General features: G+C 49.2%; 1 long non-coding RNA gene across 1 annotated transcript; it reads right to left on the bottom strand.

Moving 5' to 3' along the window:
- Window positions 1-9,766: 9,766 nt before the first annotated feature.
- LOC120615150 (uncharacterized) lies at window positions 9,767-16,046 on the bottom strand. Its single transcript, XR_005656202.1, has 3 exons — window positions 15,559-16,046; window positions 10,658-10,894; window positions 9,767-10,441 (listed from the first exon to the last, which is right to left on the bottom strand). It is a non-coding gene; the product is annotated as an uncharacterized LOC120615150 (long non-coding RNA).
- Between the last annotated feature and the right edge of the window lie 10,014 nt (window positions 16,047-26,060).

Below are 26,060 nucleotides of genomic sequence, written 5' to 3'. Positions count from 1 at the left end.
AAGTACAGGTGGGTCAGGAGACCCAGGGTCCAGCCCAGGAACTCACTTTTCCTTTTGGAGCCTCCTTTTCCTCATCTGTCACGGGGGGGTCGTACCCTCTACCTCACAGGAGAGTGGTTAAGATTCCACTAGGTGAAGCGTGTGAATCCATGCATGTAGACAGTCTGGCTCATTCTGGGAGTGATGGAGGGGAGCCTAGGGCCTGCCTAATCCTACAGGCATTCTGCACTGACTCAGGCAGACAGACCCGGTCCATGTTCACCCCACAGAAGCCGTGGCCAGAGGGGCAAAATGCAATCATCCAGCCTAAAGCCTGTTGGATGGAGCCCACTTCACAGCAGCCAAGCCAGAGTGGTGATGCCATCGGGGGGGCCGGGGGGTGACCTCTGCCAGATTTCACCGAGCTTCCCTGTGGGAAGGGGCTGCTGGGGAGCTGCGAGGGACCTTGAAATCTCAACCACAGGCTTCTCCCCTGCAGGACGAATATCTCTTATGCAAACTGGATGTAAGCCAACAATAATTTACGGTATACACTTGAACTCTCAGGTCCACAGGGGCGAGAGGTGAGAGGCTCTAAAGTTTTAACCTTTGCTTAGAGAGACTTTATTGTAACACTGGCTGGAAAAGATGATAAAGAGGATAAAAATTACATCAGATGCTTTGTACAGGTGTCAGAGCTGGTGGCCATAGGCGGTGGCATGTGATTTTATCACACAGGAGCCGCTGGCGTTAGGGTTCAAGGCTACGAACTTCCAGCTACAGAAACACCTTTGCTGCTAGGGCTCCCGTGGGAAAAATTATTTTTCTTATTGTGACTCTAAAGCTCTCTTGTCCCACCCACCCCCTTTTTTTCCTTCCATTGAAATAATTTATTTTATAACCATGACCCAGAAGTCAGAGTTACGCTGGCATTAAAGCAGAAAGGACCATTAATACTGAAAAGACATGCTTCCGCCTGCTCGCCAGCATGCTGCATTTTTAGAAAATCTTTGAAAAAGTATTAATGTGGGTGAGGCACTTAACTCAGTACTCGGTGTACAATAAGCACTCTGTACCCATTAACTTCATATTCCTACTCCTATTTTATTAACTGTAGTGTATATAAGCGCACTTTATAGTAAACAGCCTCAGATCCTTTTGGGGGGGGGTGGTGGGAGGAAATGAGGTGAATGCTTAAGAAATTCTAGGAGTCTGGAGTACATTCTGGAAGTACTCGAGATGGATGTGAATTTGGTTCCAGTGCCAGGTGACCCTCATCCACCAGGCGATGCCTGGCTGTCTCACTCCTAAAAGTGATCCACATAAAAAGCCCCCGATTGGATGGGAGGAGGCAACTCATCTAAGGTAAGCGCCCACCAGGTACCTTCAAATACCTTCCCCTGTTTAAATCTCACAGCAGCCTTGGGATGTGGAGTTTCTCCCACAACTTACAGGTAGAGAAACTGAGGCTCAGTGCAATTCGGTAACTCGCCAGGGGAATATAGCTAGAAAGTGGCCAGGCTGGACTTGAACCCAGATCTTTAAGACCCTAAAGAGTGCAATCCTCCTATGTCTGGAATCGGCCCTCAGGTCTTCGCTGCTTCTTTAGGAGCCTGTAGATAAGTTCGAGCTCACAAAGCTTGCATTTGTTTAAAAGGTGGCATCCTAAGTTGTGATTTATGTTTTAGAGTCCATTTCCCATTTCGCAGGCAGCCCTGCTCCAGACCTCTGACTCCTGTGCCTTCGCCGGCCAGGCCTCTCATCTGTCACCCAACCCCGATCCTAGCAGCTTCCAGTCAAAGTCAGTTATCTGCTGTCAGGGCTGCTTCAATATTTCATGGTGGCCTGGAGGACAGATCGCTCTGCACCGGGGGCAGGCAAGGCAGCTAATGGATCAGCTGCAGGCACCAGGTGTCCGGGGCTGGCGCGGATAGTCTGTCAGACCAGTAAAGCAGAGAGTGGAGGTGCAGGTAAGCATCTCACGAAGGACAGGGCTGCACATTTACAACAGGGCAAAAATTTAAATGCCTGACTTACATGGACCGTGAACCGAGACTTAGAGGAGAAGCCGCTTTAGCGTTTTTATATCCTTTGCATGATCTTCTAAGGAACACACACACACACACACGCTAGTGGTGTCTAGTGAGGTGTGGTGTAGAACGCCAGCTGTCTACTTCTCATTCACCCAGGAGTAGTCTGCTGAGTAGGCATCACATGATTTGCCTACTGTATGTCAGGCACTGAGCTAGGTCCTGGGGACATGCGATGAATAAGACAGACACATTCCTGCCCTCTTAGCCTACATTCCAGTGGGGGGGGGGAAGGGCACTGCACCTGAACAAGAGAAATTTAATGAGACCCAAGGGTCCTGCAGGAAACAGAACAGGATCGGATGGAGGGATAGGCAGGTGGCATTTCCAACAGGGAGGTGACCTCAGAGCTGGACCTGAAGGATGAGATGGAGCCATCCAGGGGGAGAGGGTCAGGCAAGAGGAAAAGGCGGTGTGCGTGCATTTGGAGGCCTTCGGCTTAAAGTAGCTGAAAACCCAAACTCAACGTGACCTGAATGATAAGGACCTTTCTGACCTCTCTGAGCTGGAGGTTCTCACGCAAAAGGGATGGTCAAGTGAGGGGACGTAGCAGTGCTTGATCACGCTAGCGGGGTCTGGGGACCTTTCGTGTGTTCCTGCTCTGCCAGTCCCAGCGTGTGAAGGCTGGATGATGCTCCCGTGGTCCTAGGATGGCTGTATCCCAGGCATGTTCAGGCCTAACTGTGTCTAGAGGAAGGAAGAAAATTTTCTCTTGTGTGTTTTTTTTTTTTTTTGAAGAGAGTAAGGAATCCCCAGGGCCATCCACCCCTCCACACCCCTCAACATGGTTTTCCTCAGACCGGAGCTGGCTCACAAGCCCAGTTCCAACCAATCACAAGTGAGAGAAATGGCATTATCCGCGACGAGATTGGGCATCTCATTGGGATGGGTAGGGTAACCCCCCACCCTGATGGGTGGGCACACCTCCCCAATCAGGGTTCTGTTCACGAGGATGGAGAGGGGAGAGGGTATCGACAAGGCACCCAACAGCACCCAACAGCACCCAGTATAAAGAGGAAAAAGCTGGCGGTGAGAGGTGGGAAGAGAAGGCAGATCCAGCAAGAGCAACACGTCCTCGGAGGAAGTTGGGTCAGGGCTGGGGCGGGACACCCTGACTGTCATTCAATAATCATGTACTTCCTGAACCTAAGGCATCGAGAATTGCAAGGCCCACCGTTATTTCACGAACCATTAAGAAAGATTAGCCGCAATTTAAATTTACAAGTGTAAATTTACAATTTACACTTGTAAATTATGCTCTAATTTCTGAGGTGTTCAAATGTGAAAATAGAAACAAAACGATATGTGTTTTTGTTTGAAATACGGTGATTGAAATGCAGTGGTACCGATCTCTGGGGCAGAGGCAGAACTGGAATTTAAGCCCAGACCCTCTGTTTCTATTCCTATGTGGTTGTTCGAGTTTTGTCTATCTTGCCCGCCCCCCACCCCCCGACCCCCCACTCCAGGATGGCGAGAAAGCGTCTGCGAGGTTTGTTACAAACAGAGCTTAAGAGTAGGGCAGGCACATTCAGCTCACGGTGGGGTGGAAATATATCCATGGCACAGAGCGAAAACGTCTGAACTCTGAATGCCTCTTGGGCCACTCGGCTGTGAGGGGACCTTGGATAAGACCCCGCCCTCCCTGAGCCTGTTTGCTCTTCTGTCTCCCCTGGGCATGGTGAGGATTCAAAGAAGCAATGTGCAAGGAGCCCGCTAGCCCATCACGCACCACAGAAGTGGGCGCCCCATCGGTGCCCTTCCTCCCTCTGTTGCAACTGGGGAAAGATTCGAACGTGGTCCCCAGAGAGAGACAAAGCCTTCAATCTTACCTCTCCCTCCAAACCCACTGGCTCTCATGAAGCCCCATCTTGTATTTTGCGACAGTCCCTAAAAGTGGACATCACACTGGGCTATTCTGGGTGGTGGCTGAATCGGCTCTGTCCAACCCGCCACGTGCCACCAACACACTTGCTATTTCGGGCACAGTCACTAAGCGGTTCCATCTAAGCCTCTTGAGGCTACAAGGTACCAAATGTTTAGAATTAATTGGCTTCTATTTTCCTTCCCCGTACATGGGCCTTGGTGCCTTTTTAGGGCAAGATTGACGAGAGGATTCCTTCCTGAATTCTGGCAGGCCTGATTCGACTCGGAGTTAATTATCTCTAATATGCTATACAATTCCCTCTGTACCTTTTATGACATGGAATGGAGGCATAATTTATCCACGTCTATCATTGGAGACTCTTTTTTTTTTTACAGAGTGAAAACTGTGCATGTGCCTCACAAAAATATTTTTTTTTAGTTTACCATCGTTTATCCACGAGATGTTAATCACGCCTCTGGGCCCAGCATTGAGTTAGGTCGTTTAAAATTCATTATTAGGTTAATGTCTCACGAGTCTATCAGGTCAGGAGTCTTACCCTCATTTGGGCACGGAAAAGAATCAGTTCAGAATGGAAAGCAAGGTTGAAGCCTTTTGTCCCCACCCCTACTTACTTGGATGCCGTAAGTCTGCCAGGAACCGTGTCCCTTGGTGACTGCAAGTCCCAATAGCCTCAGATAACATGGTTTCTTCCCTCTGTCCCCCGCCCCAGGGCTGGTCCCAGCTTTCCTCTCGCTTGTCTCCGCATGCTTCCCCACCCCTTGTCCCCTGACCATGTGCCCTGAATGCCTTTCCTCCAGTCATGAGATTATCGATGACAGTGGTTGTTTTAGGCCACTAAGTTTGGGGATGGTTTGTTACACAGCACCAGATGACTGACATGTGTCATACAGTAGCTTAGAAACGAACTTCTTCTGGTGATTTCATGTGCTGTTCTAGCCCCCTTTTACTAATTTATTTTCTGTTTAAATAAGCTAGACTTCTGATTGCAGTAGGGCCCCTGACTGACAGCTGCTGAAAGAGTGTTTGCTAAGGAGCGTCAGGATGAGTCTGCATTTTACAAAGACTACTTTGGCGGGGGTGGGGGCGGATCAGAGAAGAGGTAGGAAAGGGAGAAACTGGAGGCAGAGAGGCTAGTTTGGAGGCCACTGGGATGATGAGGATGAGGATGAGGATGAGGATGAGGATGCTATCATGATATCAACTTGGCAGTGACGGGGGAAAATGACCACCCTGGAGAGAGAGTGAGGTTGACTCTAGATGATGATGATGATGATGATGACATGATGATGAATGATATCAACTTGGCAGTGACAGACTACCCTGGAGAGAGAGGATGGAAATTCTGAGATGATGATACGATGATAATGATGATGATGAGGTCATGAGGACAACTGCATAGGAAAAGTTTTGTAATACCCTAGAGAGAGAGAGGAGGATGTAGACTCTAGATGATGATGATGATGATGATGGTGATGATATCATGATATCAACTTGGCAGTGACAGGGGAAAATGACCACCCCAGAGAGAGAGGGAGGATGGAGACTCTATATGTCTTGGAGGTAAGAGGGTAAGAGAGAGGAAGGGGGTGAGGAGGGTGTCCAGGTTTCTGACTGGATCGACTGAATGGACGGAAGTGCCAGTTACAGAGATCTAGAACGCCGGAGACCGGGCGGAGCAGGGGCAGTGGTGGCAAACATCAGCTCTCTTCTTCCTCGGTGGGCAATGGCACTGAGCGACTGCTGGGTGCAAACCCACTCTCCGATCCGTCCTCCGCCCTTGGGGATCTGCCGCCTGGGTGATCGCTCCGACAAGCACAGGTGATCGTGTCGCCTCTCTCCTTAAGACCCTTTACGGCATCTCTTTCTTCTAGGATGTACCCGCGGTCCTCAGCGACTTGCTCCTTGCTCTTCCTGCCATTTCCTAACCCCCTCCCCGGGAGTCCAGGGACAGGCAGGTCGCGCCCCGCGCCACGCGCCCCGCGCCACGCGCCACGCGCGCGCTTGCCGATCTCCACGCCTTTGGCCCCACGGCTTCTTCCGCCTGCCACATCCTTCTTTTCTTTGGTTGGCTGATTCTCCTGTCAAGATTCAGTCATCGCCTCCAACAGAAGCTTTCCCATCACGGGGCAGGTCCCAGGTCTCCGAGATCAGAGACATCCCCTGTTCGCTTAGGGAGCTGCCCCGATCAGGTTCACTGCAGTGGCCTGTTTGTGTGGCTGGCTCTCCCGTGGGACGGACGGAGAATGAATTCCCTGAGCATTTGCGTCCCCAGAGCTGGTGCAGAGTGGGGCTAGGGATTTCCACACGCATTACCTCGTCTCTTCACTACACTGATTATCACGGCACTTTTCACCTTGCTGTCCCTTCTCCCGTTGTCACAGAGTGCCCCCTGGGGCAACGCCGTCCCCAGGAATTCGTAAACTTACTTCAGAAGAAAACAAATGTTTCAGAATTGAAAAACAAAATAAAGAATTTCTACCTTTCTACATGACTTCCTCCAGGAGTGGTTTAAGCGGGAGGACAGCGAGTCCCCAGGCAGCCCTAGAGGTCATGCGTGGACTCCAAGGAGCACGAAATTGCACACGAAAATCGGAGAGCTTCAGCAGAAACCAGCTTCTGATAGGCAGAGTGGCCTGGCTTATTGCAGCCTCCTCAATCCCGGACCCTTAATCAACCTGCTACACCCACAACATACACCCCGGGGTGTGCCACACACGGCTGGCCTTTGCGACTCAGATTATACGTCCATTAGAAAGTACCAGTCCACATTACGCTGCATGCACACATACTGAGAACCACGGATGCTTTGCCTAAATGGCCACAGGCCCATTTCTGGAAACTGCATAGACTCTTTCCCCAGGTCCATCCTGTCGAAGGCAGAGCAGGCCGCCTAGTGCAAATCTCGGGGCCCAGTAGGAGGAGGGAGCAGGTGATGGGGCTTGGACACGAGGCTGGGATACCCTCAGGTGTTTGCTTGCACAAGGTCCACCTTGGTGCAGCACGGAGACCAAAGTGGGGGGAAGGGACCAGGCCCGAGGCTGGAGACCCGCTCTCCTACGTCATCGGACTTAGCACAGAATTCCAAGGCATCTGTGATTTCTAAATTCCATCCTGGCCTTCTAGGTCATTAGACAGATATATTTGCTAAGGTATCTGGATAGAACCTGTTTTATTGAAGAGTTTGTTAGCCTGTCATAGAACTTCTACTACTTCGATCTGTGATAAGTGGGGCTGTGTTTCCTACTCTCGCCCTGACAAGGAAGGTAATCGCGGTATGGCTTTATAAGGGCCGTGATAGAGATGTGCCCCGGAGTGGGGACAGGCTCTGCCTGGGAAACAGTGGGCTTTGAACAATATTGAAATCCAGAGGTGAGGGATGACTGAGGGACCACTCGCGCAGCGGGAAGTAGTTAGAGCCATTTATTTCGCCGTGGCAGAAAGGCAGGAAGAATGCCCCGGCATCTAGCTGCTGGCCTGTGGATGCTGGTGAGTAACTTGCCCGCCAGCCCGGCCTCCTCCCACTGCCTCCCATTTGCAACCATGGAGCATCTGGTTGCCACATGCCCATCTGCTTCCTTAGGGTGAACTGAAGATGATTGAAAGGGCCCAGGCTGGGCCACAGTTCTTTTAAGCCTCTTGACAGCAGCAGCCCACACAAGATGCGAGACTGCTGGGGATTGAATTCCCGGTCCCCTTCTCTGGGTCTCAGTTTCCCCATCAGTAAAACGGGCTTGGTGATAATGGTACCATAAGAGGTTCTTAGGAAGAGGAATTGAGATACTGTTTATAAACGGCGTCCGGCTCAGAATAAGCGCTACCTAAACCCCAGCTCTTACTAACTCCATCTTACAGGTGGGACACTGATGGGTAGAGAGGAGAGGTAATCTTCCTTCAGAACCACACCTCGTTAGGGACGGAGCTGAGGTCTGAGCCCAGCTTTATATCCTCCAAAGCCCGAGCTCTTTCCTGCTGTCACGCTGCCGCTCACATGTGAGCATTTATCACGAGATCAATTCATCTCCCCTTTCATGTGGGTGCATTCTCCGAGCTGGAGAGAGGAAGCTAAAAATACCACCGGGTGTAAATCTGATCCAGCAGGAAGGGGTCAGCTTTGGCAGGGCTGGGGATGGAAGGGAAGGCCCAGCTCTCCAGGCTCCTCCTCGGTTTTTCAATCAAAGGCCTTTGCTCTGAAAATGCAGCCGAGCCTGGGACGAGCTTCCGACACCAGCGCCGTGATGACAGAGCAGGAGGCCTTGCAGTGGCCCTGCCGCCTCCTCTCTGTCCCAGCCCCGCAGAGCACACCTCCACCCCAGAACAGGCCACCTCGGTGCCCTCTTCCTGGCCTCACGCACACGCCCAGACACAGAGCTTCGCGGGGCTGGCTGCTGGCTCAAATGTCCCAATCAGAGCAGCCTTCCCTGACCAACTACCCTGCCTCACATGGCCTCTGCCACCTGCCCCTGCCAGCCCGCTCACCCTCTAGCATGATGCCCATTTGTGGTCGGTAGCACTTAGCATGATCTGAAATGACCTGTCCCTTGCCGCGTTCGTCTGTCCCCAGAATGCATGCCCGATGACAGCAGGCACGGTAACAGCCTTGCCCATGGCTCTTACCCCGGGCCTGCCATACGCCCGATCCCTATCCATTTCCAAAAATATTTTTTAAATAAATAAATGTATGCACAGAGGGATGAACGAACAGAAGAATGAAGCCTCAGTTCTGGTCTCGACGGTGCCACTCACTTGCTGTGTGACTTCAGGAGAGTCTCTTTACCTCTCTGGGTCTCCGTCTCCTCAATGATTAAATGAGGGGATTGCCCTAGAGTAGGAAGCGTCAAGGTTGAATACGTAACACTAAAAGATTTAAGTAGGAGAGTCACGCACTCATATATGCATTAAGCACAATGAGACGAGCACCCTGAGACGCGGTAAAAAGCCCATTATGAGTTCATGAGGGGGCCAGGAGGCTGTGACAGAAGAGGTGCAGGCCAGAGAGAAATGAGTCAGCCAGGCTTATCAGAAGACAGCAGATAAAGCTCACAAGTACTTTCAGGTGACAAACTGTCGCCAGGGACCCAAGCCGACTATAGAGAGATATATGCTGTGGTTGAAGCTCTCTCTCTCTCTCTCTCTCTCCCTCTCTCTCTCTCTTTCTCTCTCTCTCTGTCTAAGATACCACACGCCACACATACACACACACACACACACACTGACCCCCCATGCTTTATTATCACCTGAGTTTCTCAGATTATGTGATTATGGAAGATTTTAAAAATTTAAGATTTTGATAATTCATCTTCCCAATGACGATATATAATTAACCCCTTTCTATGTGCATCTTACGATAATATATAAAATATTGTGTATGTTCAATAATACAACACGATAGTACAATAAAACAGAAAACTACGAACAGAGAACAAATCAAGATTAGAGAAAGATTTAATAGATGAAGACCGGGAAGGACATTCGAACATAAAAAAAAGCAAAGGATGCTAGGCTTTTATCAAAACTGAGAAATAAATTTGGCTTTGAGCTTCCTAGCGGCAAGAACAAAAAGGAAAACATGACCGGCTACATTATCGTATCATTCAAGGAAAAAGTATTCTAATTAATATCTTAGGAGAAAAACTTTCCTTGGCAACTAAATTGGAAAACATGCCTTACATGGATTTTTATAGAGAGAACTAACTAGCCGTGTGCATTTTTCCAATTAAAAAAAAAAAAAACCAACAGAAATCAGTTGTATTAGCGATCGTTTGATGAGAGAAATATTTAGATTAAGACAGGGAGACATAAGGAGGGAGAAAGATTGGGTGGCTTATGTATCAGCAACATGTGTTTGGATTTGGGGGTATAAATTAATTAATCCAATAATGAGTTTTGAAATCAACGCTTCCTCTCAGTAGAAAAATGAATCAAAAGAGCTACAATTTATCGAGTCTTAATTATGTGCCAGGCATTATGCTAAGCAGATGACCTCAATGAGCCACGTTGCCTGAGAGGTGGGGTTATGATCCCGCCCACTGATAGGGTTGCCAGTTCCCATTCTCTGCTGAAGCTCAGACAGCTCTTAATATTGGTCATTCTGCCCCCAGTTCCCAGCCCCAGGACATGAGACTTCTCTCCTGGGAGTCTGTTAAATGCACTGAGGATGTGGATAATGGTCACGAAGCTGATTTTATTTCATATCAAATCGAAAAGGAAGAATTTTGCAGGAGACGTCATCCCAAAACGAAGGCACGAAAACGTCCGCGTCGATTTCAGTGGGAGAGGCTGATCAATCCACCAAGGTGTAGCAGATTCATATGACGTGGTGGCGTTTTATCCAGAAAAAATAAAATGCCTATTACCGTAAGGCTGCAGACATGTCACCCGCACACTGCTGGTAGGACAGAGAGTGAGACAAGCCCCCGGGCAGCCAGGCTGTTCAGGGGGACCCTGTTTTCCTTGATTTTGTCCATCTCGTAGCATAATGCTGGCCTCGCTAGAAGACAAACAGTTAACATTAATACTGTCATTAGGAGAAATCATCCATCGAGCACCCTGGGTCCACACTCACAGGTAAGTGTGAGCCTGGGTTCTGGAGTCAGAATTGAGTTCAGTCTTTGGCTCTGCCCTCCCTGGACTCCTTTGTCAAGTTACTCAGCCATAACAACAACAACAACAACAACAACAACACTCTAATGATAACAACACCCACCCCAGAGGATGATTGCAAAGGTAAAGAAGTGAGATGCTGGTGGTTGCATGTTGCATCCCGTGTCTGGCACACAGCAAGTGCTTAATAGAGGAGAGTTGTAGTTTTTCATTGGTTTGAATTACGGCTCCTCCCTGAACCTGTCACGCTGGCCGGGAGGATGCTGTCCCGCGGGTGGCCAGGCCTGGGTCACAGAGTCACATTCTGAGAGATGATGCTGACTGCTGTGAGGACCAGGGGCTGTGGGAAGACAAGGGCGAAAGCGTGGGAAGGAGTGATCGGGAGACTATTGCAGATGTCTAGGTAAGTGATGATGGTGACTTGAAAGAGGGTGGTGGCTGTGGCGTTAGAGTTGAGGTCCGGCCAGAGTAATGAGCTGCCCAGCTGTACCCACAGCTACATGGGGACAGGAAAGGAGAGTGCCAGATGACCGAAGACGCAGTGACACATACCGTGGACTCACGTGGAAGGCTGCATGACAAGCTTCCTTTCCTACACCAGGTCAGGCCACCGAATATTGCCCTTCTCGGCGTCTTGAGTTTCTAAGAAAGTGCACCCCATAGAGGAAGGGCGTACCATTAAGCCAGAAGGAAGTTCAAGGGCACACGGCCCCTCGTGCTAACCACAGGTGTCAGGCAGCCCTTCAGGCATGGGGCGTTGGGAACTGCCTCCCCCAATCCTCTCCTGCTCCTCCTTGATTGCGAGTGAGTCCCTGGGTTTCAAAATCGGAAGTAGCCCCAGCTTGGGGTGCTGTTCCTCCAGGCAGCTCCTCTTCCTGGCAGACCCTCCTTCAAAGAGGCAAGACAGCTCTTCTGCTCAGTGACAACACACTTCACGGAGCTCTGGGGCAGGAGATGAGATGTGCAATGGCGCCGGGCAGGGCACCGGGGGCGGGTCATCATGGAAGAGCTTCAGCATGGCCTGCTGCCTCTGCACAGGGCACACTTGGGATCGAGAAAGCAAGAATCGTATGAGAGGGGAAAGCTGGCCGTCCGCAAAGCGTGGGGTCAAGATATTTTATCCGGAGGTGCCTCTCGAAGACCCTGAGAGGTGGGCATGGTATCTCTCATTTGATAAGCTCAGAGTTAGTAAGTGGCACAGCCCAGATTCACACCCTGTCAGACTCAAAAGTCCATCATTTCTTAGCCAATCACCTAGGTATTTGCACTTCCACAGTGACCCCGTCACTCCAGCCAATATTTCCCCTGCTGATTTGGATGAAGCAGGAGGAGAGCAGTCAGACACCACCAGCATCTACTGCCAGCAGAGAAGAGCAGCCTTGTAAGCGATGTATACATATGCACATATATGCATGCACTTTGCATATTGGAGAGGGTAATGAAAATGTAGGGCTTATCGCTATGAGCAGCTCCCCTATTTATCATACTGATTCCCTTCTTAAATTAGGAGAGTTAATTTCCTTGAAGTCAGCACCTCTCTCAGTTTCATCTCGTTCACCCCAAGGATGGTACCCCGTCAGTATCTCACACGCAGCAGCTGCTCACTGTATATTGCTTAAATGGAAATGAATTGAATTCTGTGTTTTATCTGTGCTTCGCAGTTCTTGGAAATTTAAAGGGAGCTGGCACTCCACAAATTTTATTGCCTTGTCAGTGTTAAAGAGCCTTTCAGAAGGAGGCATTTTCTTTAAACTCCAAAGGGGTCGGTAAACGTTACACAATATTTGGTCTCATTTCTCAGAAGGGGGTTTGATGGCTAACACATTCACAACTGTGCTGTGTCCAAGACTCTTATTATGCTTTCCAGCTTGGCCTCGACGAGAGCCTGACCAAACACCCAAAGGCCTCTCCAGCTTAAACTGAGGCTTATCTTGCCAGAAACTAAAGTTCCCAGCCATTAATCAATGTCTGGTCCCTACCAGGCTGAGAATAGACCACTTGCTTGTAAAGATGTTTAAGGAAACAGCCAGTTGCTTCCGGTAACAGCTAGTGTGGGTGAGAAAGATATAAATTATCAGGGGGTGGGGTCGAGTGGATAGAAAATGGGGGATCGTTGTCAATGCTTTTATCCCAAGCAAGGTATGATTTAAAAAAAGAATACTAATGATAACATAGAATTAAAAAAACCAGTAAGTTCACTTCCTAGTTCATCCTGAGTTGAACTTCAAACAGTGATGCTTTGTTTCCAGTCTTTTCTCTGAAGCAAGATGTGATTGCAACTGAAGTACGCTGATTAACCCCAAATAACTTTCCCTCAATTTGCTGGATGCTCGAGAATCCTCTGGAGACCCTGCTTTTGTGTCGAGTTAGCCATTTGGGAGCTTGGCGCCCATCCTTGTGCAACCATTCAAAACGAGTGAACCAGAAAAATGCCAGGAACTATGCAAGGACATATAGTACAGTTTAATCAGTTTAGAGAGAGGCTGGATCCCCGCCTTCTCCCTAAACATCACTCAAGCAGTTTTTTGTTTTTTTTTTTATGGTCTCGTTAAAATCATTTCATGGTCTCGGTTTTGTTCTCATGCTAATCGAGCAAGACCACGTGGGTTATTAAGAAGGGGAGTCACTCTGCCGAAGGTGGGCGCATTCTCTCTGCCTTTAAAAAGGCAGAGGGGTGTAATCACCTGGCTTGTGCAAGGACGTATTAAAGAACCCCATCTTGAACGTCAGCACAAGGCTGAAGCTCCTGTTAATAATAGTCGTCAGTTAGGAAATTCTGCTGCTGACTTGAATCAGGAATTTTCCGTGCTGACCGAGGTGGCCCACGGGTAGCTGGGCAGGGGGTTTTCCTTCCATCGCGCACATTCTTCTGTTCGTCGTGGCAAGGATGTTACTTACTGCAGCACGTGAGCAGAGCTGTGATCCGAGAGTGGAAAGCTTGCTCTGCCTCCTTGGGAAAATTGCTCAAAGAAATTAAAGAACTGTTCTCTTTGGGGGGTGGGGTGGGGTGGTACAAGCCACCACAGTTTCCAAATATTGGTTTGTTGCATTTGATTCCAAACCTCTCAAGTCTTTCTGATGTCACTCTGTCTTTGTCACGTAAATCTTGTGGTCATGACAACGATGGGGCTGTCCTTCTATCTTACGTGGGAACCAGGTTCCGATGGCACAGAGATGTCACTCTCCTGCTGAAGAAACTTCTGTGGCTTCCCCGTGGCCCATGAGATAAAATTCAGACTTTTTAGCCTGATGTTTAAGGTCATTCATAATCTAGATGACAAACCATTTCTGGCTTCATTTCCCTTTCCCCATGCTGCTCTGGACACGTCGAGTGGCTCTGTCCTTAACAAAGTTCTTCCTTTGGCTTTAGAATGTTCTCCAAACCCACACCCATCAGGATGGCTGCTATCAAAAAAAAAAAAAAAAAAAAAAAAAAAAAAAAAAACAGAAAATAGCAAGTGTTGGTGAGGATGTGGAGAAATCGGAAGCCCTGTGCACTGCCGGTGGGAACGTAGAATGGTGCAGAGCTATAGAAAATGGTTCGGTGGTTCCCAAAGACTTGAAAATATAATTCTCATATGACCCAGCAATTCCACTTCTGGGTATATACTCAAAAGAATTGAGAGCAGGGTCTCAAAGAGATATTTTTATACACGTTCGTAGCAGCGTGACTCACAACAGCTGAAATGTAGAAACAACCCAAATGGCCCATCGACGGATGAATGGCTGAGCAACATGTGGTCCATCCATACTGTGGAATACTATTCAGCCTCACGAAGAAGGAAATTCTGACACGCGCCACAGTGTGAGTGAAATGTAAGGACATTATGCTCGGTGAAACAAGCCAGTCACAGAAAGGCAAGTACCGTACTTATGTGAGGGACCTAAGGAGTCAAAATCGTAGAGACAGCAAGTAGGATGGTGGTTGCCAGCGGCTAGGGAGAGGCAGAAGCGGGTTCAACGTTTCGACTTTAAACGATGAAAAGAATGACAGAAATGGATGGCGGTGATGGCGGCACAAACTGTGAATGTATTGAACGCCACTCGACGGTACACTCGATGATGGCTCAGACGGTACATTTTATGTTATGTATCTTTTACCACAATAAAAAACACAGGAAAAAAAAAAAAGAGAGAAAATTGGAATGTCCTTCTCCATGTCTCGGACAAAATCCCTTTCGTCTTTCATCTTTCGAGGCAAAGCTCAAGTGACATTCCTGTCGGGACTTAGAGAGCGTGCAGTAGGAACAGCGAAGCCATTTGCACAGCCACCTCCGGCTGAAGCGTTTATTTATACGAGGGTGCGTATGGCTCTGTGTGTGTATGTGCCAAACACAACTTCCTTTTTTAAGCCATTTACTATTCAGACAAGACGATGACTCCCAGAGCATTTTGCCTCCAAGGCTGGTTTGCAGCATCAGCCTCATGCGGGATTTTTACTAGAAATGCATAATCGCAGGCCTCGCCCCAGCTCTACTGAATCAGAATCTGTATTTCTATCAGGGTGAATCATTTCTGCATTACCGTTTGAGAAGCACTGGTCCAGAGGGCCCGGCTTCGTGAGGGTCGTGATGAATTCCTCCACGGTGTGTGGTTGCTTAGCAGAATCAGTAGGAAACTCTTAAAATCTCACAGACGCCTAGGCCTTACGTGGGCCTAGCCCCGTGGTTCTTGAACTTGAGCGTTATATCAGAACAACCCAGAAGGCTTGTGAATACAAGATGTTGGGCGCCAGCCCAGAATTTCTGATGCAGAGATCTGGGGTGGGGCTCGGTGTTTGCATTTCTAACAAGTTTCCCAGTGATGCTGAGGCGGCTGGTGCGGTGACTGCACTGAGTCGCTGGCTGAACACGCAGGAAATATTTATTTGTCGGATGTATAAACGAAAGAGAAGATTAGGGAAAAAAAATTGCATTCAAGAAATATCTAGCGTTTTAGTTATCATCCGTTATGAACTAGCCAAAACATAGGGGTTTATAACAGTAATGTATTATTCTCACAAACCTGGGCGTTGCGGGGGTTCAGCCGAGTGGGCCTTGCCGTCCACACAGTGCAGGCGAGGACACTCACGAGGCCGCCTTCCCCTGGGAGCTTGACTGGAGCTACAAGGCCCGAGATGGCCTCTCACCCTCTAGGCCTCTTTCCACACTTCGGCTGTCTGGCCTGCGCTTCTTGGAAGCTGCTGGCTTCGAAGAGGGAGAACACGGAACCTGTCAGCCCTCGTTTTAAGGCCTATGTTTGGAAGCCCCCAGAATGTCACCGTTGCCTTGTTCTATTGGTATAAGCCAAGTCTGAGGGCCAGCTTCTGTTCAAGCGGAGAGATCTAGATTTCCCTCTTCATGGGAGGAGCAGCGGATAATGTGTAGCTTTCATTATGTAGTTTGTTTGTTTCTTAAGGGCTGATGAAGAGACTTAATGCGAAATAGCTCAAATCCCATGAATCCATCTGGTGGTCACGTTAGCTATTCCGACTGGAACTTCTGTCCGTCCACGCTGGACCTCTGTGGCTGGGAACCCGGGGGGGGTGGGGGGTGTCGGCTTCGCTCCGCATTCCTGCTCGGGCAAGCTCTGCTTGTGATCTCATTATTTTAGGACTCAGGCCTCCTTCCTGTTTTCATCTGTTCCATCAAAGATGGAAGGGGCTTGGGAGTATCGGTTTGTGGGTATAAAACGGCACTTCACAGAGAGTTCTAGAAGACTCAGATGCTGAAATAGCTAAAGCCCCTCATTAGTGTAATAAAACACTGATAGACCTCTTAACCCTTGGTGACCAGATGGCAAAAAATTAAAAAGTTTGGGAAATGAATGGAAAATTGACGGTATGCAAAATAGGACTTTACCTGTGGTCCATTTGCCTGGGAGTTGTGATTAGTAATCATATTATTTTGGTTTTCATTACTTGAATCACCCCACTTCTGTTCCGTCTACAGAATGTATCTAATCCCTCATGACCATCCATCAGGTGATACTACTAGCCCCATCTCGCCAATGAGGAAACTGCGTTTCTAAAAACAGAAGCTGCCCAAGGTCACGATCACTAAACAGATGCGGGAATTCGAACCCGGGACTCCTAGTCACAAACCTATCCTATGACCCCATTGTGGGAAATTCCTTCTAGGAAAGAACTTAATTGAACATCCGGTAGTCATTCTACATCGCTAGAGGAAATATAGTGTCATCTAGACCCTGTTACTTGAAGTGTGTGCTCCGATCCGCACACGTGAGAACTTCTCAAAAGTGTCGAATCTTAGGCTCCAACCCAGAGCTGCATTTTAACAAGGTCTCCAAGAGATCTGTGTGTCCCTCAAAGCTGGAGAAGCACAGATTTAGGGCCCAGAGTTGGAGACAGGCTGGGGTCAAATCCTGCCTTGGTCACCTACTAGTTACATGACTTAGGAGAGAAATTCTCGAAGCTGCCATCTCTTTAGCTGTAAAATAGTGATTGAAAAAAAAGCACCTGGCTTCCCAAAGTCCTTGTGAAGATCCCACAAGTTCATTCACACAAAAGTGCATCACGGGCTGCCTGGCTCGTAGTAAGTGCGCAGCAAATGTGAGCTATTATTATGATCGTTAAAAACCATATCCTTCCTGATCGGCCAGCCAGGTGGCCTGGGACCCTCCCTGTGAAAAGCAAAAGTCTCCCCACATCCACCCAACTGCACGAGGAAGAGGAGACGGAGCCTTTGCCCTTGAGATGCCCTTGCGGACAGACGCATAGCAACACAGACGAGCCGCAGCACAGACGAGCAAACTTCTCCCAGAGAAACAGCCCCTCGGAGCCCACAGCCTCGCAGGCTCCATGCGCTGTCGGATGAGCTGCCACAGGGAAGAGGGGTGGTTCTGGAGCTCGTTAACTAACTGATGAGTCAGGGCCGACAGCAGCCGAAGCGTGAAGGTGGAAATACACAAACAGGGCTCAGCCAGGCACACGTCCCCTCCCTCGTCACCCTGCCACCCATGAGAGCACAGATTGGGGTGGTGGGGCTGGGGGCAAGCCCCAGGGGGACGGGTAATGTGGGGTCAAGGCTGGTCCCACCTGGGGCAGCAGGGGACACTGGGGCCTGAGGGGCTGACTAAGCCAAGATCTATAGGGCAACGCTGGGCTCCTAGTCCTGGGGGCAAGAAACTTGATTCCAAGTCCAGAGTGGGTGCTGGCAGGCTGATGTCAGCCATCAGTACACTCACAAAGTCTTGAGACCCACGTGCTATAAGCACTGTGAGCCGGAGTGAGGTCGACGTGAAGGTCCTGAGGACTGCCTTGAATCAGGGTACTGTTAATAGTGATAACCGATGCAAAATAACACGATAGTATTCATCGAGTGCTTAGCACATGCTAGCATTTTCTATGCAGTAATTCACTTCGGCCTCACAAGTATATGAAGTCGATCCTTTCTTACCCAGATGAGAAAACTGAGACAGAGAGCTGGGAAATCATTTTCCCAAAGACACACAGCTAAGAAGGGGCAGAGCCAGGCTATTTTGTTCTCAGAATGGGTTCTTTTAACAATTAAACTGAACTGAATATCAGCTGGTCTTTGATCTGTGTGTGTGTGTGTGTGTGTGTGTGTGTGTGTGTGTGTGTGTGTGTGTGGCGGGAGCTGTGTAGTTGAATCTACCTGACTTAAGGAGCCCGGAGGAGACAAAATTGAGATGACGCGGTGACACTGTCTTTTGAGGAGGTAGCCACCTTAGAGGTGACGTTACTTGTTTGGACAAGACTGGGTCACTACGGGCAAGGGAGACTGGTAAAGCGTGTGTATTACTTCTCCCTGTGGTATAAAGCTGGTGATGGAGAAGCGGATTGTAAGTGTCTGTTGAGTGACCAAGTGACATTGTCTGCTACATTCCTAACTAAAATATTCTTCCTCTAATGAACCAATCCACTCAGTGTTTTCCCCAAAGAGCATATAAAATCAGCTTCTGTGTCATTGCATATGCTGGTTCCCTCTGCCTGAGATGCCTTCTCTTCCTTTCTCCATCTGGTAAACCCCGACTTCCCTTCCAAGATTCAGCTCTGTGATGTCTTCCTTTAATGTGACTTCCACCCTAATCTGAGTCAGACAGACGTCCCTCCTATTAACCGAAAGCTTCTCTGATTCATTCCTATATTCTAGAGTCTAGCATACTAGCCAACATAAAGAGGTGACCATTAAATGCTTATTGAGTAAATGAATAAATGGAAGTAATAGTCATCACCTGAGAGTCATTGCGAAGTTGAAAATGAGATAATTTTTGAAAAATAGTATACATTTTTATTAATAATAATCGACATAACGATATTAGTCATTTCCGCGAGCATTCGTTGAGTACTTACTATTCTAAATATCATACGTGGCTAGTTCATCTATTTCTCAAAAACCGTATGAGTGGGTCAATTAGTTAGCATAAGCTAGGTTTTGCTGAAGTAACAAGCAATGCTCAAATCTCAGTGGTTTAAACACCAAAGATTTATTGTGCGCTCACGGTAAACATCTTTCATGAGTTGAGAGAAATCTCTATTCGTTTGAATCCTTCAGAACCCAGCCGACCACTCTCTAATTGCTACATCCGGGGTACGCAGCCCCATCGGTCAGCATGGCAGAGGAAGAGAGCATGGAAAACATATCCGTCTAAACGCTTCTGTCTAGAAAGTGATGCTCATCGTTCCCACTTACATTTCATCGTTCGAGGCAAGTCCCCTGGTCACGCCCCAGTTTAAGAGAGTGCGTGTAACGGGAGGCGTTGGCGAGCGCCAGTCGCATCTACGGCACTGATCATCGAATTAACGGATGAAGAAACTAAAGCGGAGGACGGAGGTAACGTAATTCGCACCAGATCACAAAGCTGGCGAGTGGCTGATCCAGGATTCAAAGCCGACTCTTGTGAATTAGAGCAGAGGTCAACACTCCTTCAGTCGAGGGTCAGCCAGTGACTATTTTAGCCTTTGCAGGTCATACTGTCTCTGTTGCAACCTCTCAGCTCCGCCGTGCTAATAATGCAAAATCAACCTTAGACAATATGTAAATGAATGGACGCAGACGTGCTCTAATAAAACTTTATTTGCAAAAACATGAGGAGGGCCAGCTTTGGCCGGGGGGCCATGGTTCGCTGAGTCCTAAGTGAGAACCCTTGCTCACGATCTCAGGGTTACCCTGAGTTTTGAGGATTGGGAAGTGATAAACAAATGTGAGTTATCATAACTATTTTCTACCAAATATCTGCTATATTACCTCCCTCGCTGGCCAGACTTTAATGGGTCATTGCACTTTCATCCAGCCAAGGTTAAAGGTAACCAGCTTCTGTCTGGGGCGGGCTAATTATTACTAGGCAAGTTTAAAGGGAATGACAGACAGGTAATTTTCCTATTAAAAATGAGAACAGGAACCATACCAAGGACGAAGCGAGCCAGCATTAACCCCCCCAGCCATGTGGGGTCATTTCTAATGGCACATTCACCGATGGGACAATTGTTCTGCTGGCCTGTGCTAACCAGCAATTGAAATCAATGGGAGGCTCTGGGCACCAAAGCAGGTTTTGTTCTGGGCCACCTACCCCAGACCTTGTTTCTCCAGCTGACACTCTGCCTGTGTCAGCTAATTCTTGCTTTGGAAAATGCATTCCAGGGCTAATAAAGACTCGAAAGTCATACTATTTTCTCATCATGCTATTAAAACCCAAATGGCTTTGCTCAGTCCTAATGTGACCAGGAGATTGCCCAGCTAGCTTAGAAATGGCCCGGATGTCACAGAATCTGGGTTTCCAATTGGAAAGACAAGGCCTGATTCATGGATGAGCCGTTTCTAAATGATTCGAGGGCTGCAAAGCAAGGCAATGAGTTAGGCACAATAACGGGACATGGAAACCACGGTTTTACTGAAAGGCACGTGAGTTTGAAACTCAGTAAGGTGGCATCTTCACTGCTGGAACCTGGGCCAGTCACCTCATGTCACTGAGCCTCAGTTTCCAAGTTTGTAAAACGGTGACAGTGAGATCGATTTCAGAGTGTCCTCATGAGGGTGGCAGCATGGCATAAGTGCCCAGAATGCCCGCCCGGAATGGCAGCTAGCATGGAAGCAGGAAGGCCCCGGGTCTGGGGTCTGGCCAAGTCAGAAATAGCTGAAAACTGGCTCTGGAAAACTGGCAGAATCAAACCCAAGCTGGGCTCTCCCCAGTGCTAATTGGAAATTAATCAGGAGAAACAATAACCAGCCAGAAAAATTAGAAGAATGAGCTAATGGACGCTGCCCATCCGAAGCTTTGCTCGTTCTGCAATGGCATCCGGTCCTCCCCCAGGCCGGTCGGAAGTTGCCTTAAGAGAGGACAGCTGCGTGGGGACAGAGGGAGAGGTGTCCGATTCAGGGTCTGTCTTTACCTCCACCATCCGTTCTCACGAATGCCACCCTTAGGTCACCAAAGAAGGCAGTCAGGGCCATCCGTGGGAGACGTATGGTTGTCCCCAGCAGAGGAGGGCACCAAGGTACAGGGACAGACCAGACGTTGCCCTGGACTCCAGCTCTTCTATGGTGGAGCTGCAGGCAGGGGGCCAGACCAGAAGGTCTAGAAGCGTGGACAGAGCTCATCTATGCTTCGCACACCCTTTTTTCACGTAAGAAAACTGAGGTCCAGAGAGAGTCGGTGATTTGCCTAGGGTCAGACAGCAGGGTTGCGGCCGGGCTAGGAATTGAATCCAGATCTTTCCTACCTACCCGTCCACCTTGAAATCCCTTCAGAAACGGGGCAGACAGCAGAGCTGGGGAGGAGAGGCGGGGGCCGTGTTGGAACAGAGGAAACAATGTGAGGTCAAGGAGTCAAGTTTGTAAAATTCTGAGCTAAGTAGAAGGAAAAGTCTTTCCATCCACCATGATGAAACCCACACTGGAATGAGGAACCCACCCCCACCCGTCTCGCCTCCGGATTGTAGGCAAATCAAGTGTCCCCACTCGGGAGAGGGGTAGCTTCAGATCAAGAAGAATGAGCACAAACACTACTTCTGCCTGATTTTCCTGGTGGAACACTTCCAAAACCTGGTCCTGCCATCGCCTCTCTGTGTGTCCTCGGACGAGTCCCTTCCCCTCGCTGAGCTCCAGCTTTCCCCGCTGCAGACCTGGAGCGGTGCTCGAACTGGGAATCTTTTGTAAGCCGCGAAGCCTCAGACAAATGGAAAGCCTGGACCTCGAGGCTTTCATTTCTTCGGAAAGCAGACAGAGGCAGAGAATTCCCAGTCGGTAGTGGGTGTCTCTGCTTCTTAAAGAAGGGCAGAGAAAAATGCCAAGCTGCCACCCTGCAGAGCCTGGCACCCCCTTTCTGCTTTCACAACCACCCTGTCAACTGCCCCCCGGGAGGGGGAGTGTTGACGAACTCTCTTCCACTGAAATCCGCAGTAAATGGCATGGTAGGCCGACTCACCGATCATTAGCCATGTGATCTTGTTTATCCTGCCCCGGCCTGGAATTTGGCCTCTTACAACACCCAGCTACCCGAGGAGAACAGGTTGGACCAAAACTGCTGAGCCAGAGAAGGAAGACTTCCCGCAGGCGGGGGTGTTTATTAAACTGATGCGGGCCAGAGCCCACCCGGCAGGGCTCAGCCCCCGTGGCCCGGCCGACCTGACCATTTCTTTGGCACCGATTTGAGAGCCTGAGATATGATCTGACCTCCAGAAAGAACGGCTCCCAGATTCGGATAATCATCTGGCCTCACCCCAATACTGCCGATGATGGCACACTGCCTCCAACGAGTTGCCGGCCACCTCCAGTGGGGCAGAAACTATGTCATCCTCACAGTATCACTAGAAGTGGAGGTCGGGCTTCTGACCCACTGAGTCACTTGCCCAAGGTCACAGAGCCAGGAGGGTGGAGTAGCCGGGGGCGGCTGCTGTTTGTGCTGGCACACTTCCCGCCTCTCCCATTTCTGGGGGTAGCAACCCCAGCTGCTGGGCACAACACCCCGGTGAACATAATCATAAGACCCCGTCCACCTGGTGAAATGACAGAGGCGCATGTGACAAGCAGGGCTGAGCCGACACTGTTTTAAGCATTTTCCATCTATGAACACACTGATGGCTCGGAGCCACCCAATGACATAAATGACCTAGGCCTCCATTCTACAGATGAACAAACCGAGACACGGCCGAGTTGTGTAACGCGCTCCAGGTCCCGCAGATGAAGGGCTGAGATTCAAACGAAGCGGTCCAGCTCCACGACCCACGCTCTCCACCAGCAGGTCAGCCTGAGCCTCCACAGCCCTGGCTATGAACTTGGGCCTCATGACCGTCAGCCCGCTCCTTCTCTTCCGTTTCCACTAACCTGCTTGTCCGGCCTTCTGTTTTTTGTGAGACCTCCCAGGCCCCCCTCCACTCTGCTGCTGGTGCCATTCCGAACAATCTAATCAGGCCAGTCTGCCTGGCATGGCTTCTGAATCACTCTCTGTCTCCTAGAGGATCAAGTCCAAGTACTCGGCTTACCATTAGGGCTGCGCTGCGCGCGCGCGTGCACATGCGCGCACGCGCGCGCACACACACACACACACACACACACGCACACACACAGAGCACCCTTGCAGATAGACCAAACCACCTACAGTTTCTGCAAAATGTTAACTTCCTTCCTAGGGCAGCACCGTCCATGCGCATAACGGCAGCCACGTGTCATTTGAAATTTTCTAGTAGCCGTATTAAAAAAAGTCCAAAGAAAGGAGTGGAAATCATTTTAGTAGCATATATACGACGTTCAAGATATTAACATTTCAGCATGTCATCAATGTAAAACAAATTATTGATGAGTTTCTTATTCTCATTTTCGCATTCTGGCACATATTCTCACACTTATGACGCATCTCAGCTTGCGCTTGATACGTGTTTCTAGTGGCTACCAAATTGGACAGTGTAGCTTTCGAGTAAGTCTTCCCAGATGTTTTCAAGACGCAGGTGTGTAGAAAACGATCATGCATGTATGGCATCCTGGGGTAAATAGTTGTGTGATCAAGGCTGAAGACAACAGGCCAGAAAGCCCCCCCACCACCTTGCCAAACCCCACTAAGGGCTGGACCTTATGCATATTAGGAAAAGGCGTCTTGTCTAGGGATTTCGGCCCCATTTGACCCTGAAGTTGAAGCCGGATGACCTTGTTCTGTGCGCAGCCTATACGACTGTCATCAGGGGCCTGCAGAGGGATGAGGGACAGTCCAACCATGTGTCCTCCACGCCCTCTTTTCGGTGTCCTCTCTGATCTGAGAAAACCAAGACACATGTCTGTCTGGCCTCTTCACCCCACCACCAACTTCTTCAAGGGATAATGACAAGGAGGAAGGAACAGGCGTCCCCTTCAGGCCTCCTTCAGCTCAGGACATCCCGGAAGTCTAATCCTCTCCTCTATCCTGGGGTGACCTTCACTCTGCCCCTTCCCTGAGGCCATGGTAGACAGGCGACAGCCAGACAACAACCATCCAACAACCTGCCAATCAATAATGGAAGATCCACAGACATTATCCTGGTGTCGATGGCTTTCTCAAACCCTCAAAGAACTCAGCACAATAAAAGGGTCTCCATTCAGTCACCACCTTCCTGAAAAGGCAGTCAGGGTTACAAGTGACCATTTTTCCCCTTACATACATTCAGCGGTGATTATTCTGATGTTAATTATTCACTCAGTCAGCCAGGAGGAGACGTAAAATACAAACAACGCAATGAAGAAATGAGATTTCTGTCAGCAGTAAGCCTCCTTCCCTCTCGCACCCCACCGAGGCACAAAGTAGGGGGGACACCTGCCTCCCAAAGCCCACACCTGCAGTCACAATCTCCTGCACTCACCTTCCCCTATATCCATCTTAGATATCCATTTTAATTCAATTTCCTCCACCGAACAACTCATCAAACAAACAGAAACTGAAACAGCCTTCCAGCACCGACGTTACCGATTCTGACAAAACACCGAGTTATGGTAACATCCACCGCATGAACCTTTTGACAACAGCTTGGCAGCGAGTCGCAAGAGCTATTAAAAAGCGATCATACACTTTGACCTGGAATTTATCCCATAGAAATAATCCCTGAAAGAGAAAGCTGTCACGTGTATGCTCATCATCGCGGTCTCTCTAACGGCTCTGAACTGGGAACCTCGAAACCAAACGACAGGGGAAAGATGAGAGAAACCACAGTATGTCAAAGCAGAGGGATATTAACACAATCATTAAAAACGACGGGAAGATCATGCAGCAACATCGAAAGTGCCTGTAATTTGATGTCCAGCATCAAAAGGCAGAATACCAAACTGTCTGTCCGCAAGTTCTCCCGGACCCCGCCACAGCCTGCGTTAACCATATCCTGCCCAGCCTGGCCTCTCTGTCCTATCTTCCTGATCCAGCCCTCATCAGGCTGCACTGGTGCTGGTATCCACGCGATGGACGTTCTTAGCACCCAGCTCTCATGTCTACATGTCCGCCTCTGGCCCTACGTGATCTATTTTGGTGGCTAGGTGCTCTGTTGTAGCTCTCCCCGCTGCCTGGTGCTTAATCAATGCTTCATAAATGTTGATAGAAAGAAAGAATCAGTGACGATGATTTTGGCTACTGTTTATCGAGCACCTACTATGCGGTAGGCATTGTGATTGGCATTTCCCATGGATTACTTCATGTTGTTTTATTCTGAAATAATCTTATAAATTAATACTATATCATCCCCTTGGGACAGAAGAGAAACTGGAGCTCAGGGAAGTGGTCACATGCCCAAGACCGGGCATTTTGGATAGAGAGGGAGACAGGATTTGAACACAGCTCTGTCTGACTTCCGAGCTAGTGTTCTGTTTATGTCATGATACCACAGGTCTGTGTGTCTGTGTGTGTGTGTGTGTGTGTGAGTGTGTGTGTGTGTGTGAGTGTGTCTGTGTATGTATCTACCCACGACAATATAGATAAATAGGAAGAAATCAAGGCAGAGTAAAAAGGGATGATTGACTTGGCTGATGACCAGTGAGAGGGTGGGTGAGTTTTTCCTGTTTTGTATACGGTTTTTTTAAGTGTCAGGGTAGGTGGCCTGAAAAGAGAGAAACCCACCTAAGATTCCAGTCCCTTCTAGGGTAGAGCCCAGGTAGACTGAGTATCTCAAAGGGAGGCAAAGCATGTTGGTTATTGAACTTCTTTTCTGTTTACCTGTCAGGGCCCAGGGGACATTCAGTTCCAGAGAGACGTCAGGTGTCAGACCTGGGCCCGTGATTAGTGCCAAGAGCGGGATGTGTCTACTGCAGTGTGACGTGCTGCTGACCACGCAGGGCCTGCCGCACGGGGTGAGTACGGGGCTAGGGTTTGCTTTTCACTTCTGCCGCTCGGGCCTCACTGCCTTTGGTGGGAGCCGCACGGGCCACTTGCCAGGGTGCGTGCTGGGGCACACGGGCGATGCGAGCACACGCCATGGTCACCACATCCACGGAAGTCCTAAGATTTAGGAGGCTGATGTTATCTCTAACGGAATTTAAAGAAGATATTCATGACTCTGTTTTAAGCTTGTGCCTCAATACTGTACCACTCTGCCTGTG

This window comes from Pteropus medius, unplaced genomic scaffold (genome assembly GCF_902729225.1).
Source record: "Pteropus medius unplaced genomic scaffold, Ma_sr-lr_union100, whole genome shotgun sequence".
Taxonomy (NCBI): domain Eukaryota; kingdom Metazoa; phylum Chordata; class Mammalia; order Chiroptera; family Pteropodidae; genus Pteropus; species Pteropus medius.
Note: the sequence above shows the minus strand (reverse complement) of the source record. Positions and strands in the feature narration are given on the sequence as shown.